Source organism: Hordeum vulgare, chromosome 3H, assembly GCF_904849725.1.
Source record: "Hordeum vulgare subsp. vulgare chromosome 3H, MorexV3_pseudomolecules_assembly, whole genome shotgun sequence".
Taxonomy (NCBI): domain Eukaryota; kingdom Viridiplantae; phylum Streptophyta; class Magnoliopsida; order Poales; family Poaceae; genus Hordeum; species Hordeum vulgare.
In genome coordinates this window covers 338,104,096-338,118,498 of record NC_058520.1, presented here as the reverse complement: position 1 = coordinate 338,118,498, position 14,403 = coordinate 338,104,096, and the positions used below count along the sequence as shown (strand labels likewise).

The 14,403-nt window shown below is 46.8% G+C and overlaps 1 long non-coding RNA gene across 1 annotated transcript; it reads right to left on the bottom strand.

Moving 5' to 3' along the window:
* Positions 1-10,603: 10,603 nt before the first annotated feature.
* Positions 10,604-12,197, bottom strand: LOC123439927. The gene is made up of 2 exons (XR_006630221.1): positions 11,717-12,197; positions 10,604-11,616 (listed from the first exon to the last, which is right to left on the bottom strand). It is a non-coding gene; the product is annotated as an uncharacterized LOC123439927 (long non-coding RNA).
* Positions 12,198-14,403: the final 2,206 nt, after the last annotated feature.

Below are 14,403 nucleotides of genomic sequence, written 5' to 3'. Positions count from 1 at the left end.
ATTTTCATGACTTTCTTCCAATTTCCCATAATTGCTGGTTAGCAAATCAAGTTGAGCACATAACTCAACATTCTCCTTCAAACTTGATGCTTCAAATAAGGTAGAGTTAGATGCACAAGTATCATCAACAATATGAGAGGAGTAAGTAGCAATTAGAGACTTCTCATGATTAGATTGAAGCTCCCCATAAAACTTAGAGATTTTGATGAGATATTCCATGACATTATTGCATTCAAGGAGAAGGAGATCAAAATCTTTTTAAGTTTACCATGAGCAATTTCAATCTATCCTTTTGAAGATCCTAAGTATCGACATGTTTGATGAGCCTTATGAAGTTCATGTTCAAGTTGTTCACTTTTAGCTTGCTCGTCAATAAATAAATACTTATGTTATTCAAAGTAAGCAAGAACATCTTGAAAACTTTTATAAGTATTATTTTTAGCTCTATGAAGAATTTTACCAATCTCATAGAGATTTTCAGTCAAGTCATCATCATCATTCTCATTACATATATCATCCTTATCACTAAGAGAAGATGATACCTCATCATTACCTCTTGCCATGAGGCACATGTGAACAAAGGGAGTCGATGATGATTCTTTTGGAGAGTAAGGTTCTTTATCAATCAAGAGTGCCTCATTTTTCTTGATTTCCTATAAATGGTTAGTCATAGGACAACTAGAGGAAACCAAAGCATTTTGATCATGGAAACATGGGAGAGCAAGCATATCATCACAAACATTTGTCAAGGAATCCTTAGGTGATTTGCATGGACTATCAACACAATAATTTACACTATATGTGGTGCTAATATGCCCGTGTCCAGAGAGGATACAACACTAGCATCAACACAAGAAGTTTCATTAATAATGAGCTTAACTCCATCATCAGAAGATATTTCTTCACTCACCATATCATTACCTTGTGGCACGCCACATGTTGGTGGAGTGGAAGATGTTGAAGTGTGCAAGTAATCGGAGGTGGAAGCAATGGAGGGCTCTTCATGATAGAAAAATGTGGAGAGCTCGTGCAACAACTCCTTCAACATAATATTGTCTTCATCAAGATTGGACCCACTATATATGTCTTCGAGTTTGGTCTAAACTTCATGAGCGGACTTGCAAGTCGAGATTGACTTAAACACTTCAGGGCTTATAGTTTGATAAATGGCAAGGGAGGCAGCACAATTAAGATACATGTCATCCATAGATGGAGATGGATCATCCTTTGCAAAAGCAATCCCTACAAGAACAATCCATAAAGCATTTGGGCCCATGGCCCGAAGGTGATAAAGCATACGAATTCTCCACAAGTGATAATTTGTGCCATCAAAATCGAAGGTGTCATTGTGCACTAATCCATTAGTCAACATCGACACTCTCTAGGTGGGGAAGCCTAATAAGGAGAGACCTTGCTCCGATACCAATTGAAAGGACCACGATGTCGCCTAGAGGGGGGTGAATAGGTGTTTTAAAAACTTATATGGATTTGGCTTAATCCTAATGAGGAAATAAACTAAGAGGATACTTTTCAAGCACAAACCATAAATATAATAGGCTCAACTACGTGCACCAACAACTTGTTCTACTAAGATGAACACAACAAGATTACTCACAAGCACAAGCATTTGGTGGAGATAGTGAACAGCATATGGACGTCCGGACGACGTCGGCCGTTGATACGTCTCCATCGTATCTAATTTTCCAAACTCTTTTGCCCTTGTTTTGCACTCTAATTTGCATGATTTGAATGGAACTAACCTGGACTAACGTTGTTTTCAGCAGAATTGCCTCGGTGTTGTTTTTGTGCAGAAATGAAAGTTCTCAAAACGTCCTGAAAATTTACGGAGAATATTTCTGGAAAATATGAAAAATACCTGCGCAAAGATCCATCGGAGGGGATGGGCCAGTGGGCCACAAGCCCTGTAGCCGCCCCCCCCCCCCTGGTGGCGGCTACCAAGCTTGTGGGGCCCATGTGGATCTGCTGCCCCCAAACTCAGCTCTATAAATTCACTTTCGTCCCGAAAAAAATCAGTATAGAAGATTTCATCGCGTTTGCGATACGGAGGCGCCGCCACATCCTGTTCTTCAACTGGAAGGCAGATCTGGAGTCCGTTTTGGGCTCCGAAGAGGGGAAATCGTCGCCATCGTCATCATCAACCTTCTTCCCTCTCCAATTCCATGAAGCTCTTCATCGTTCGTGAGTAATCTATTCGTAGGCTCGCTGGGCGGTGACGAGTAGGATGAGATCTATCATGTAATCGAGTTAGTTATGACGGGGATTGATCCCTAGTATCCATTATGTTCTGAGATTGATATTGCTACTACTTTGCCATGCTTAATGCTTGTCACTAGGGCCCGAGTGCCATGATTTCAGATCTGAAATTATTATGTTGTCACCAATATATGTGTGTTTTAGATCCGATCTTGCAAGTTGTAGTTACCTACTATGTGTTATGATCCGGCAACCCCGGAGTGACAATAATCGGAACCACTCCCGGTGATGACCATAGTTTGAGGAGTTCATGTGTTCACCAAGTGTTAATGCGTTGTTCCGGTTCTTTATTAAAAGGAGAACCTTAATATCCCATAGTATCCTTTTGGACCCCGCTTCCACGGGAGGGATGGACAATAGATGTCATGCAAGTTCTTTTTCCTAAGCACGTATGACGGCACACGGAATACATGCCTACATCACATTGACGAACGGGAGCTAGCCACATATCTCTCGGAGTTATAACTGTTGCATGATGAATGTCATCCAAACAAATCACGACCCATTGCCTACGAGTTTGTACCACTACTCCCGTTACTTGTTTTGCTCTGCTGTTGTTACTTGTGTTGCTGTTGCTGCTACTTGCTACTGTTGTTACTTGCTACTGTTGCTACTTGCTACTGCTGTCACTACTGTTGTTCCTTGCCACTGTTGTTACTCGTTACACTACTGCTACCTGCTACGATACTTTTTTCTCTGGACGTTGACGGGAAAGAATATTTCATGTCCACGGGCAACTTCTGGCGCCATTGATACAACCGTTAGGAAATAGTCTGCCGTCAACAGATCGTTTCTCGCACCGTTGCTATCATACTACTTTGCTACTGATACATTGCTTGCAGATACTAATCTTTCAGGTGCGGTTGAATCTGACACATTCAGCTGCTAATACTTGAGAGTATCCTTTCACTTCCTATTGGGCGAACCAACAAATTTGGGTTGAATACTCTACCCTCAAAAACTGTCGGAACCCACGCGTTGGTGGGCCATTGCAAGACAATTGCTAATTGTTGAGGAACTAGGAGCAGTTCTGGCTCCGTTGTCTTGGAGGCATCAAGTCAGGAACACGTCAACAACATTTTTCCTAGTGTCGTTGCCGGGGACTGCTAGCAGCCATCCGGGGCACGATCATCTGGAAGGGGTTGAAAATCCGACAATTTGGTTCTGGACAGAGGCTACGGATTACTAACCGTACCCAGACGACCGGAGCGACCACAAATCTGAGGATTTGGATCTGTTGGCTAGCTCCGAGTTTCCTGGGGACGTCGGTCATCTGCTGTACGGACATCCGAGAACCATCAGTAGTCCGGACAAGAGCAGAACAACCATAAGGGAAATAGAGAGATAGAGGTATTTCCTAGATTTTTGAGCAAGTTTCTTGCGAGTCCCAGTGATCCCCTCTTAACAATGCGGGGTCCCTAAAACTCAAGAATCATAAAAGAGCTACACTACATAGCTACCGATAATCCATTCTTGAGTGTATATGTTTGTTCGGTGAACAACACTCCACACCGCTAACGTTAAAGGAACTAATACCTTTGAGTCAAGCCTTTCACTTGAGCTTGATGTTATTTTTTCTTCTTGGCTCAAGCTGAAGGCAAGACACTGATGAAGTCTTCAAGTAGCTCTCCCATACACAATGTGGAAAGCATTGCTTTGTATTCATCTTCACTTGTCCATCATGTGAACATCCACAAGCTTCAAGCATGTAATCCTTAGGAATGGTTATCTTGAACTTGCCCTTGTCAAACATGATCATGAACACTTGATGTCATCCTCACATGGACACTTGGAATCTCTCTCTTGATGCAACCCCATGAGAATTACCTAACTCTCATAGACATAGGGAGCACATAGTATGGGTTAGTACACAAAGTGCAATTGACAATTACTTACCATACCACAAGATCCCATGTGGTACATCATTTGCGCTTGTGTGATGACCAACTTTGAGTTAACTCTTTGATCTTCATCTTGGTCAACATTTATCTTTGATCCATGATTAATCTTGATGTGTTGAAGGCCATATTGATTTCTTGTTAGGCTTCGTTGCTTTAAGAAATGATTACCAATATCTCAATTCATCATGACCATACCAAGTTTCTCCATGAATCTCATATTGGCTATAACTTGCTCGTCTTCATGATACAACATATGAGCTCATCATGATCCTATTTTCAAGACATATGTAGAATTATTTTCTTTAATTATTCTCTCAAGATCTTGATCCATCATGATTCGAACCATAAGCCAAAGCATGAGAACGTCTTAGATCCTCAATGAACCCCACATAGATCACATCTTGTTCATCACATGGAATTCATCTTGATCGTATCATATCTGATTCAATCATTGAGCTCGTCCTTAATGCATGCACAAAAAATGTATATGACATTCATTTAGAATTCATTCAAGCTACTTCTTGCATATTCATGGAACAAACATACTTCAATTCATCCAATATTCTTCATGTATTGTAAATAGAACATTCCTTTAAATGTATAACTCAATGCAAACATTAGCCCATTAGGATTGTCATCAATTACCAAAACCACACATGGGAACTACATGCACTTTCACTAGGGCTATTAGGGATAAGTTACAATCCATCGAGAGCTAGGTCAAGTGAATTTGCATCCTTGTAATCAATTTCATCATCAATACACACAAAGCAGGACGTAGGATTTTACCTCCATCGGAGGGGCCGAACCTGGGTAACCTCGTCTCTTGTTCCCGATCAACCCCTTTGAGTTGCGACGTAGTTGCGATGGCCTCATCACTAAGTCCTTTCACGAGGAAATGTGTGGTGACAAAACCACGACAATATGCGAACGACTCTGAATCGTTCAATCAAGCATACTCCTTTATTCATGGTGTATGGGTTGGAAGCTGTTCTGTTGAGTGACTTACGTCACAACTCCACCCGAGTGGAGCTGTACAACGAAGCTAAAGCCGAAGCAGCACGCCAAGACAGTTTGGACCTCTTGTAAGAAAAGAGAGAGCTAGCCCTCATTCGGTCCACACTATACCAGCAAGACCTGTGGCGCTACCATGACAAGCAAGTCACGGGCCGAGCGTTTCAGGAAGGGGATTATGTGCTCCGATTGGACCAACAAACCCCCCCCCCCCACAAAGTTGGCACGTCTCTAGCAAGGGCCATACACCATCTCCAAAGTCGTGCACAACGGAACTTAACAATTATGCAACCTAGAGAATGGAGTATAAGAACCCAGAACCTGGAATGTGGACCTGCTCCGCAAGTTCTATACTTAGAACATATCATTTCATTCATGTAATCAACTCGAATGGTTAGAAGAAAGATTTCCATTCTCCAACTATGGTCAACCTCTCACTACAGTGAAACATACCCTAGTGGGCGTAAATCATTTCTTGGTAGCGAACCTGCTTTCGCCTAAGGAACAAAAACCGGCCCCGAGTGAGGAGAACCTCCACACTCGGGGACTTAGCCGCGAACCAGCTTTCGCCTAAGTTAAAATGGTTTGAATGAAGCAAGCTCTTCATTTGGTCGCCAAGATGAACAGAACAATCATTTCTTGGTAGTGAACATTTGTTCGCCTAAGGAACAAAAACCGACCCCAAGTGAGGACAACCTCCACGCTCGGGGACTTAGCTGTGAACCAGTTTTCGCCTAATTTAAAACGGTTCTGAATGAAGCAAGCTATTCATTCGGTCGCCAAGATGAACAAAACCATCCCGAGTGAGGACAACCTCCACACTCGGGGGCTTAGCTGCGAACCAGCTTTCTCCTAAGTTAAAAACAATCCCGAGTAAGGACAATATCCACACTCAGGGGGTTTAGCTGCGAACCAGCTTTCACCTAAGTTAAAAACAATCCTGAGTAAGGACAACCTCCACACTCACAGGCTTAGCTGTGAACCAGCTTTCGACTAAGTTAAAAACAATCCCGAGTAAGGACAACCTCCACACTCGGGGGCTTAGCTGCGAACCAGCTTTCGCCTAAGTTAAAAAACAATCCCGAGTAAGGACAACCTCCACACTTGGGGCTTAGCTGTTAACCAGCTTTCGCCTAAGTTAAAAACAATCGAGAGTAAGGATAACCTCCACACTCGAGTCTTGAGCTAAGAACCAGCTTTCGCCTAAGTTAAAAACAATCCCGAGTAAGGACAACCTCCACACTCCGAGGCTTAGCTGCGAACCAGCTTTCTCCTAAGTTAGAAACAATCCCAAGCATGGACAACCTCCACACTCGGGAGCTCAGCTGCAAACCAGCTTTTGCCCAAGTTAAAAACAACCCCGGGTGCGGGTAACCTCCACACTCGGAGACACGCATGCGAACCCGCTTTTGACCAAGTAAAAGTGACCCCAAATAAGGACAACCAAGCGAATAAGATCCAGACTCAAATGTGGATGAACATAACCAAGTTTAGCAAAAGGTGTGCATAAGAGGGAGCTCAAGGCTCGCTCAAAGTTTGGGGTTACATAAAACCACTCGGCATCCCGAGGCAAATTGAAACTTAATGTTTTTCCCTCCGAGCAACACTCATAAGCTGAAGATTCCACTGCTTCCACGAAGGTGTCGAGGTCGATCCCATCTGCAATTCGGGTGGCAGACACCATGAACATCTCCATGAAGTCCTCGGCCTTGGTGCTTTTCCTGTTGACGACCCGAAGATTCTTAGGCTTCTCTTCGTCCACTCCTTTACAATGGATGTGAACGAGTGAGAGGGCGATGTCGGCTCCGGCCCTTGCTGCTAAATTCTTCCAAGATTGGAGTTCTCTAGGGATGGCCTTCACGTGGTTCACAATGGTCTTGGCGTCCTTTGGAATTGCATTATCAAGGGTTTTCTCTTGATCTATCTCCCCGATGGCCGATTGAATCCACTTGAAGCAACCCAACACATAGTCGACGCGGGCTTCCAGCATTAGAAGAGCTAAGGCGGCACTTTCCTTCAGGAGCCCTACCTTCGGGTCTAGTTCTTTTTCTATTCGCATCATCTCTTCTTCAACACCAATGGATAAGGTTGGACTCATTCAAAAAACAAAGAGATGAGAAAATATCACTCGGAAACTCCAAGGCGACAACGAGAGACCATTTAGATTTATAACATACCTTTAAGTTTCTCGCAGTGTTCCGTGTTGAAGTCTTCAATGAACTCCTCCAGTTCAGCTTTGTTGGTGACGACCTTCCCAAATTTGGTCTCCCACTCGGCGTAGTGCTTCTTCAGCTCAGCGAGCTCCGCAGCAGATTTCTTCGCGCGAGCCTTCAAAAGCCGATTCTCTTCTTCAAGTGTCGCGTCCGTCTTGAGCTTGGTTTTGGTTGCGTGGATTTTCTGCATGGCCTCCTTCCAGGCCAATGCAAGTTCTTATCCCTCTTCTTGAGGTCCCCCTTCATGGTAACTTGAGAAATGGAATTCTTCAGCCTCTCAGAAAGGCGATCTGACAAGATAGCCTCAGTCGGATAGGAAAGATAGTCGAATCAAGAGCCAGTCGGACAATAAAGGTTTACCTTCAACGACGCATTTCTCCTATTCCAGACGTTTACTCTTGGCTTTTTCAGCATCAAGGCTCAGTCAAAGGGCTTGCAACTCCTTCTCCACAACGACATCACAGCCCCCGGGCCCGCACACAGTCTCTCATCAACAAACTTAAGTCAAGAAAAATACAAAAATAACAACTCTAAGACTACCGCCAACTGATCCAGTCAACGGTAGCCTCGGGGACTACACCCAGTTGGTGCACCCAGCGCACCACACTGGAAAAAATAAGAGGAGGAAAAAAGGGCCTCGTACCCTATCTACCTTTCTCGAATCAAAATAGGAACTAAGACTACTGCTCACTGCTCTAGTCGATAGTAGCCCCGGGGACTACACCTAGTGGGTGCGCTCAGCGCGCTCCTACTGGAAAACGGCACCGAGCGGGTGTGTCTGAGAGCAAATCTACTCAGGATCGAGTACAAAAACAAAACATGTGTACACGAAAAGGACTCACCCGAATGTTCTTCGCCCCGACTTCACTAGCATCGTACACTTATTTCAGCCTCCCAACCATCAATTCCAGTTGTGCCAGGGCCGCCTTGCATGCTCCCTCCCGATCCTCCGAGATATGGTGCAGCTGAAAGAGGTTGCGGTCCAAAGGAGGAAACAACAATGTGACAGGCGGACCAGGTCCGAGTGACACTCCAGCCAAAGCAGCCTCCCGAGTGTCAGGAACCTGAACCTCGGTAGTCGAGGACTCAATCACTCGGCTGGGGGTCGCAACTAGCTTGGACGCTTCGCCAACCACTACATGACTGAAGGGATCAAGTTCGATCACATTTTGTAGCTCTGCACACATCCACAAACATTCAAAGCGTTATTGCGTGGCTAGATCCTAAAGGCCCGAATGGCACATAAATAAGCCCAAGGGGTACCTTTAGAAGAGGCGGTGTTGGCATCCGTCTGCCCTTTGTCGAAGGTCTTCGGCTCCAAAGAAGCGGTCGACGTATTAGCCCTACAACAAAGACATCAAGAAGAACAACCATCACTCCGAATACCTTGAGAAAGCAAAGAAAGAATCACTCGGTAGAGGTACTTACACCGAAGCCACTGGCACGTCGACCATGATGCGCGACAGAACAGCCTTCCGCGGTTTTGAGGTCGTGGTCTTGGGGTGTTTAGCAACCTTCTCCGACAACACCTCCGGCTCGCTTCGACTGCGTTTGGAACTACGGGTTGGCGTAGCCAACATAGTCGGCTTCACCACCTTCGGAGTCCTAGCGCCCTTGATACGGACCCCTGGGTCCTGACGCACTTTCGAGCGAGTCTCGGGTGGAACTTCATCAAACAAGGAGGACTCCGCCTCATCCCCGTGTTCGACACTGCTCTCCTCCGTCTCCTCATCATCATCTTCGTCCTCTTCGCCTTTCGAGTCCCCCTGATGCTCGGTGTCACTCACCACGTCGATGGGTGCACGGTCAACCGCCGGGATGAAACTGACGAGTCCTGTAAAAGCCCCTCGAGTGGCGAAGTTAGAACAAACAAAAAAACAAGCAAGAAAGGAATTCATATGGTTCAAGCTCGTGAAGCTTTACCTCATTCGGAGGCAGCTCTGCTCAGAAGGGTGGACCAACTTGGTGCCCCTAGGATTGTCTCGCACAAGTGTTATGGCCTTGAGCTTTTCCTCCAACTGTTGTGCCCCGATCTCCTCCGGATGAACGCGGGTCGATCATCCAGGCCACTATACATCCACATGGGACGAACCCTGACGTGCAGAGGCTGGATCCTTCGCTGGAAAAATACTTCTAGGAGGTCCATCCCGTTGATGTTCTTCCACAACAAAGCAACCAATGCTATCACCAAGATATCTACATCTGGCCTCTCTTCTTTCGACACGGTCAATGAGCCAGCCGACCAAATTTGCTTGGGCGAATTAGGCGGAAGTCCCAACTGACCCTCACCGATTGGGACGTCCTGGCAGTAAAACCAGGAGTCTTGCCAACCCTTCACCGAATCGAGAAAGGACATCTGAGGAAGACTGCTCTTACCCCTGAGTTAAATTCCTAAACCACCGTAGAGCTGCACTGCACGCGTCTTCCCCCCCCCCCCCCCCGACTTAGAAGACTTTCACACTGTCATCCCTCGGCACGTGAACAGATGCTTCAATAATCCCAAGTGCGGATAGCACCCAAGGAAATTCTCACACAGAGATATGAAAGTAGCTAAGTATGAGACATCATTGGGGGAGATGGTGAAGTTGTGCGCCTATAAAGTCAAGGAAAGCTTGGAAGAACTAATGCGGGGACAAGGAGAAACTTCTTTCCATGTGGGTGACCAGGAGCACCCGCTCGTCGCCCCTCGGCGAGGGCTCCAGCTCGCCTTCATTCGATAACCGCCAGCTGCCAGGAACCACCAAGCCTTCGCTCTCCAGGTCCATATTCGATCCATGAAGACTCGGGACGACATCCAGGCGCCCTGGATCCATCCTGGTAGAAGTGTCCCGACACTCGAAGAAGAACCACGCGAGCCCTTCTTGGCCCACTCGGCTTTCGAAGTTGTGCCTTTCGCCATACTACACGGTGGGGCGGGAGAGGTGGAAGAACTATGGAGGTGGCAACCACAAGGCTCAAGAAAGGGAAGATCAACTCAGATCTAGTGGCATGATACCCTTCCCTCGCTACCCCAGTCTATTTATATGCTACAAGAAGATAACCCATCGAGTACTCCGTCTGCACGAGGAAGATTTACATGATCCCGATGACAACATTCCTTTAGCACGACAGTGACATTTCAGGCGAGGAAATCGAGGCGCTCCTCCACTACTCACGTCGCCACTGATTCTGCTTCCCAACAAGCTCCATTGATTCAAAATATCACGGAAAATTCGCTCCCCCCTCATTCCCCGAATGGATTATGTATCCGTAGCACATAATGAGGGGAGCTGAATACCCTGTTCATCGTCCTTCCATGGGACTACAAATATTCAGACAACCCAAGAAGGGAATCATATCGCCCGCACCATGGCGCGAGTGGGACCTGTCCTACTCCACCGATTGGATGATCGAAGCCCTAAGCTCGCGATCATTTGAATTGTTGAATTTACCTTTTCGAAAGGTATTCAATTATAGGATAATTGCATCTGTGCCCCTAGTTGGGTCACACTCAACAGGTTTGCCCGTAATTTTTAAATACACACGGTTTTGCCCAGCTCACTTCAGTCGCCTTGTGTTTTTGCCCTTCTCTCACGGTTCCGTCCAGTTAGTGTCGTTTGATCATGTTTTGACTGTGTGTGGACTTTTCGTTGGACTATTTACCCATAGTTCTTCACTCTCTAGGGAGACACTGCAAGTGGGACCCATCACTAAGAAAACCATCACTGCCGGCACAGGTATGGTCTGTGAGGAGGATTTGGCGAGCATGGTGAGGCAGCCGGTGCATGGAGACAAAGCGTAGAGGGAAGCGTGCGGGCGCGCGACCGCGGGCGGGGCGAGACCGAGGCTGGAGTGGAGCTGGTGCGTGCAGCGACACCGGCGGGGCGAGGTGGAGGCCGGAGCGGATCGGCCTTGGGCCGGGTGGAGGCAGACGACGCGACAACCCTGGAGGTCCCGACAACGTATGGAGGGAGCAGCGTGTGTGCGACCGACGGGCGATGCGGCTGAGCCTGGCACTTAGGCGAGGCCGCACGCGGGTCAACCGGGCAAGGCACTCGTTGTGGATCTCGTCCTCCTCGAGCATGCAGCGGTGGCAGGCCGAAGGGCGCGGTGAACGGCGAGGCGGCGGGCTCCGATGAGGCATGGAGGCGGGCCGAGGAAGGCGTGGGAGCCCGGATCCAGGTCGAAGCGGTCGGATCCGGTCGGTTCCCGGTAGTGGCGGCGGCCATGGCGTCCTGCACGGGAGAGGGAGATAGCAGTGAGGTGGGGACGAGAGAGAGAGAGAGAGAGAGAGAGAGAGAAGAAGGTAGCACAGGGGCGACGATGGTCCGGGACCTCCGATGGTGGTCTCCGGCGAGGTAGATGCGGCAGGGTGCGGTGGCTCTGGATCAGGAGGCTCCAGCTCCGACTCCTTTGGCTCAGGCGAGCTTCAGCGTCGGCTCTGGATCGGGAGGCTCTAGCTACTCAATGAAGTGTCCCACCTGAAAGTGTCTACTGAGAGAGCAAGGAAGCAGGGGTAAAATGGTCGAGTGAAAAGTCCAAAGATGGTCAACACACGGTCAAACAACACTAACTAGATGGAAACGTGACGGAAGGGCAAAAACACATGGCGACTGAAGTAAGCTGGGCAAAACCGCGTGTTTTGAGAAATTAGGGGCAAACCTGTCGAGTGTGACCCAACTAGGAGCACGGATGAAATTATCCTTTCAATTATTACCGATTGAAAGCGTACACACTCGAAATCTTACACTCTTTAATCCATAGTGTTTTATTAAGAGCCCGAGTGATGTATCCCCGAGCTACAACCTCGGCGCCTCTGAGATGTTGAAGGTACAAGCGAGTGCCTTTCACTAGGGTAGTAAAACCCCAACTGATTCGGGGGCTACTGACGGGGTTGTACATAAGGGGTAGTCGTACAGACCTGCATCCCCAAGCGTGCCCAACACCCTACATGGACATCAGCATCCCAGAAGTTGCCTATGCAGTCGTGATCTAACTCGGACAAGTGTATCTTTACTCGGCTCACATAATGTCACTCGGACCGTCTCATATCAGTCGGACCTGCCTCTACACTCGGATTGCAGCAAGGCGTGGGCAACGAAGAGACTGCAATGGCTACAGACTTGAACTATCACATGAAGTGTAGTGAAGACGTGTGTTACCAGTAATGCTAGAGTTAGAGTTGCCGTTACTAGTAACTTTCATAGTTATTAGCATTTACTCGCCCTTGTAATGAAGTCCGGCCGGTCGTCACGCACTCTATATAAGCCACCCCCGGGCTCCTTAGAATGGGTTCATCATTCTGTCCTATCACACATTCTATAAACAAACACCAGCCATCGAGGCTCGAGACGTAGGGTCGTTACCACACCCGAGTGGGGCCCAAACTCGTACGTCCGAGTGAATCCACTACGCCCTAGCTAGGCTCCGTCCCACATTCGTACCCCTGGTATTATTGTCAGGATCATTCCCACGGCAGACAACGATGATGACGAGGGGAAGAGGCTCAAGGTCGAGGCTTTCCAAGCAGGTGCCCTCGGGTGCGTAAAGGACTTCATGGACTCATGTTGCGATGACGAGCCGAGCCTTGCGCCGTCGTTCAGGCTCCCCCGCAACAAGACCGCTTTTCGTTGTTGTGCTGACCAAGGTGCTCTGCTTTAAGTGCAGTTGTTAACTCCTAGTCACCAGGCAAGTCAAACAACCAAACACCGATGAAAATTGCAAACACGATGCAGCCTGGCTCATTTTTTTCATGCAACCACAAAAAATTGATGCACATAACCAAACACTCCCAAAGAGATTTCTCTCAACTCTCACAGGTCTCGATTTAGCATCAGAGAAACATAAGTTTCGAACACTATACCCCTCTTAATAATACGATAGTCCTACGACTCAAAAAAGGAAAAAAGAACAAAGATGAAAAATACTGTCTTCTCTGTGCCTTCAAACATCTCGGCAGGAGTCAATTTTTTCAAATGGACTGATATGATAGTCGTACGAATGACAACCCCATTGATCGTCTTGCACGTGGGAGGAAGGTTGAGCTAAGACTTCCCACCGGCTCCACGGGAGTTGTTGCGGATGAAGTCCACACCATACCAGACCATGGATGACAACCGTGAGTACGTCGCGCTATAACCTGCACTTTGAACGTGTAAGGTATTAGTTTCTTGAAAACTGTTCATCATTACATTCGTCTTTAGTCGCGGAGTACATTGTAGGGTAGGATTAAACATAGGAATAGAAAAAGATCTTGATTGGAATGTCATGCCCATTAAAATTGTGCAAAACTTGATTTTGATTGATTGCATCACAAAAAAACAAAAATGTGTTTTTCCAAGAGGTTTGAATGGATGTTAGATTTTCCATGAAATTTAGTATAAATGATTCCTTATCAAAAGTTTCCAGGAGTTTCAATCCTACAAATGAATGGCCAAGATAAGAATGTTTCTAAAGATTATAACCCTTAAAAAATCTTATTAAATACAAAGAAGCCTTAGGTTTAGGATAATGGTCCATTCAAGTTATGAACCGATAAGGACATCTTCAATGGCAACATGCAAATTTCCTTTCGTATCCATCCATAAACAGAGGGACCAGTCCGTGGACACGAATGCGAAAGATGACCATTCAACCGTAGCCGAACATACTAAAATCACTAAGCAAGCACTAAGCAAGGCTACTAACAACACAATCATGACGAAAGCCAACCTTCCGCGAAATCTAAGTATGTCATGCAATGGCGGAAGGCAACCTTCCGCCAAATGATATGAGCACCTTTCGCCAAATCTAAGCATGACATGCAATGGCGGAAGGCAACCTTCCCCAAAATGATATGGGCACCTTCCGCCAAATGATTGGCTAATTTGCTTAATAAGAAAATATTAATTAGCACCTTCCGCCAAATGAAATACACTATTCAATATTACCTTCCGCCAAAATGCTAACTATCCGTTGCAATTAGCATAACGCATTCCGCTAAATACTAGCCATGATGGATGGACGTGGAGTATAGACTATGC